The following is a 3,539-nucleotide window of genomic DNA, read 5'->3' as shown; positions in this document are numbered from 1 at the left end:
TGCTCCGGGGGTCTTCGCGCGCCTAAACCTACCGCAGGAATGACAGGAGGTGGGACGGCAACGTTACCAAGCCACCGACAGCGCCTATCACCAGAAATACAAGCTGTTTGCACTGATGGAAATTATTTTTACTTGGTGACAAACTCCTCGGGGAGCAAGAATGCCGGTATCCCCATGGAAATGGCTGGGAGCTGCCGCAGTGCCTCCTGTCTGAGCTGCCCGATTGGGTCCGTACTTTGGGCACCTGCTCCAGTCATTCAGCACCACCAGAGTCCTCTCCAGGTACCTCACGGGGGCTTCCCTCAGAAGCCCTTTCCTTGCACGAACATTTTACTTGTAGAGTAACGCTGACACGATTTTGTTACAGGCCAAACACCACACGCGTACTGCTTTGCATCTCTCTAACCGTAGAAACCTTCACATAGCAAAACAACCTCAGCAATAACATTTTGAGGCGTGTGAATTTCTTGTTAGGTCCTACACAGTGTCTTGAAGCAAATAGAGCCGGAGGCTGACATAGCTCAAGCATTAATATAATGCAAAGCTTTGATTCTGCTAAAAAAAAAAAAAAAAAAAAAGTTTAGAAGCGTTCTTTCTTACCTGCACACGCTTGAACAATCAATCCCGTTGCTCAGGAACTTCTGACTTCCAAAGAGTACATTAAAAGCTTCCATTTTGTAGGAAATACAAGAAATCTGAAGGAATAGTCTGGTAGGTCACTGCAAAGCAACATACTCCCATTTTCACAGGAACAGTTTGCTTAAATTTGGAACTAAACAGGCCTTAATCTCCACATGTGTTTTGTTGCAGGGCCTCAAGCCTCTGAAAAACATACTAGTACCTGGGCTGAATATGACAAGGGCTGAAGATGACAAGGCACATATTCCTCAGCTTGAATTCATCTCCACCTTGAAAATACAGATTCTACTAATTGCATTACTACTGCTGACTTCAAGAAAAAAAAGGTATGATTGGTAACTTCATTATGCTGTTCCTGGAATAGATATTTTTTGAGGCTACTTAGGTGATTAAATCCTAATTATGAGCAATATTTGTAAACCAGAGGGCAAAACTTAAGAACATTAAAATGGAATCAATGGCAAAGCTGTACTGAAAGAAGTATTGAATTGCATTTATTTATGTAAACCCCAAAATATTTTAGGATAATTTTAAGATTACATAAGAAAATACATTAGGATTAAAATGACATTAATTTAAGCAGAGTGTTGTTTTTTTCAGCTGAACATTGAGATCAAAACTTCTTTAGAATCCTTTAGCACAACAGTAATCAGGAAATGTTTTTGTGAGCATTTCAGGGAGAGAAAGTGAATCTAGAAAGCTACTCAACTTATCTGAATCATGTTAGAACAGGAATTTCTGCGTTCCTTCTTCAAATTCGGTTGTCTCATGACTAAAATTTAAACAAAATAAATAAAGTTTGCATGCGAGACAGCAAACAAGCAACATGCGGTGTGCTTTTTTTTCTGATCTTGAGGTATAACTAAGGATGCTTCAGCTTTTTTTTTTATTATTATTATTCTCTCCTAAAACAAAATCCAAACAGAGATTGAATGTAGAAAAAAAATCATGCAATCGTTCTACAGACAGAAATATCTCAAGGGCAGGCTGTCATAACAGCCTCATCCAGCCTTGAGGGGATCTTGACCCAGCATGCTGGGTCGGGTCTGCATCTGGAAGTCATCCTAGTGATTGTACTTCACAGGGAAGCGATGTCAGAACAGGGAGAACAGTGAAAACAAAGAGCTTGAGTGGGTTAGCTGTAGAGCTGCTCTTCTATCTATCCAGAAAAGCAATCTTCTGACAAACAGAGAACCTGCTAGAACACTGCAGGAATTTCCCATAGTTGTTGGGGTGTGTATTTTAATCCTTCAGCTGTAGAGACATTAACATAATTTCCAACAGACCAAAATGAATGTCAGATCATCTCCAAAACCGTGCTAGCCTTTACTTTTAGACTCCGCTGCTTTGCTGGGCAAAGAAGGTAAGAGTTACGTGTTTCATTTGATGGAATCACAAGCTCTCTCTTCTTCAGAGGATGCCGGTCTCTGGGAAGACCAGGCCTTGGCATTGTTCTCTTGTCAGGACCTAAGCTGTTGAGTCTTCATAGAGAGGGCTCAGAGTCAGATATTCTAGGGTAGACTCTGAATCTCAGCCCACCTTCCTCTCTAGTGAAGATGTACAAAGATACTGCGCTTCAAGTGCATTGGTACACGTGGAACAGAGGGGGCTGCCCCCCTGCATCACCATGTGGTACCCTGGCACCAAAGCAGAGTAGCTAGCTGTCTCCTGTGAACCTGAGCGGGCCCCTCTGCACATATGGTAGAGGCTCCTGGGGCACTGAAGTAGAACTGAGGTACCCACAGTCCTTTAATGCTATTCTATATGTAGAACATATGTAACATGTTACATGTAACAGGACTTCTCCTCTGTGCCATAGAGCTGCAGCTAACAGAATAAGTAGTGCCAGATAAATCCTCATTCAGATTAAATGTTTGATTATGTGTTTTAAGGGTACTGCCCCCCAGCATTATTTTACAGAGTTCAATAAAGAAGTGTCAAAGCTTCAGAGAAAAGCATTCCCCTGCTCAGCTGTCTTCAGATTGGCACTTATATTACTTAAGTTTCACTTGCATTTGTCTTCAAATAAGTCTAAAAGGAAGCTTTGTTTTCCTCATTTTTCTAAAGAGCTATTGAATGAGATACAAAAGAAGTCATTGCTTTCTATAAGTTCCTAATATTCCAGTAAATGAAAATAGATGAGTGATTTCTGTGAGTGTCTTATTAGAATATCAACGTATGTTCTTGATTCCTTAGTGAAACATTGATTAACTTAAATGGATAAGCAGAAAGGGAACAGACACATAAATGAAAGGAAACAAAGAAGGGAAAAAAAAGTCATTAAAAATTTGAAGGGCTGAATTGTTCAGACAGTTCCAGAAATAAATTCCTCCTTCTCTCACAGGAGAAAGCAGAGGTAGGCAAGAGAAGCCATTATGCTACACAGAAAACTAAACAGAACACCCATTTCAGGCTGTAAAAGATAAAAACAAAATAAGCAATTGAACTAGCACACAGCTACCTCACCAGCTCAAGGGAAGAAGTTTTGTTGGGAAGAAGGCAGGCACTTTTATCACTCTGTAGGGTTTGAACACCTGCTGGTAAAATGCATGTAATCCATCTGCACTACAGCTTGCACCTGTGGAACCAGCGGGAGACCTGCACTGGCAATGAGACGTGTAACCCTTTTTCTACCAGCCTGGACAAGATCTTAGTTTTAAGGCTGTATCACCACTGGTGGTGCCTGCTCCCGCTCAATGCAGGCCACTGCAGGTGATCCTAATAGGAGAACATTATTAGTTAACTGGAGTGACTTTAAAGGACTTTGAAACAGCTGGATCCGTGATTACTGTTAGCATCTTTAAAAACAGAATTGGTACTATTTACAGAAATGCTAATGATAAGAAAATGTATGAAATTTCCCCTCTATGTAATGTTTATTGAAATAATTATGTGTTCTT

At 40.7% G+C, this 3,539-nt stretch overlaps 1 long non-coding RNA gene across 2 annotated transcripts; it reads right to left on the bottom strand.

Moving 5' to 3' along the window:
* Nucleotides 1–455: 455 nt before the first annotated feature.
* Nucleotides 456–3,114, bottom strand: LOC118159256. Of its 2 annotated transcripts, none has more exons than XR_004747060.1 (3): nt 3,101–3,114; nt 601–719; nt 456–488 (listed from the first exon to the last, which is right to left on the bottom strand). It is a non-coding gene; the product is annotated as an uncharacterized LOC118159256 (long non-coding RNA). The 2 variants fall into 2 exon arrangements; XR_004747059.1 differs by lacking the exon at nt 3,101–3,114 and adding an exon at nt 1,349–1,417.
* Between the last annotated feature and the right edge of the window lie 425 nt (nt 3,115–3,539).

Source organism: Oxyura jamaicensis, unplaced genomic scaffold (assembly GCF_011077185.1).
Source record: "Oxyura jamaicensis isolate SHBP4307 breed ruddy duck unplaced genomic scaffold, BPBGC_Ojam_1.0 oxyUn_random_OJ69129, whole genome shotgun sequence".
Lineage (NCBI taxonomy): Eukaryota > Metazoa > Chordata > Aves > Anseriformes > Anatidae > Oxyura > Oxyura jamaicensis.
The sequence above is the reverse complement of the archived record's forward strand: the minus strand, read 5'-3'. Positions and strand labels throughout refer to the sequence as shown.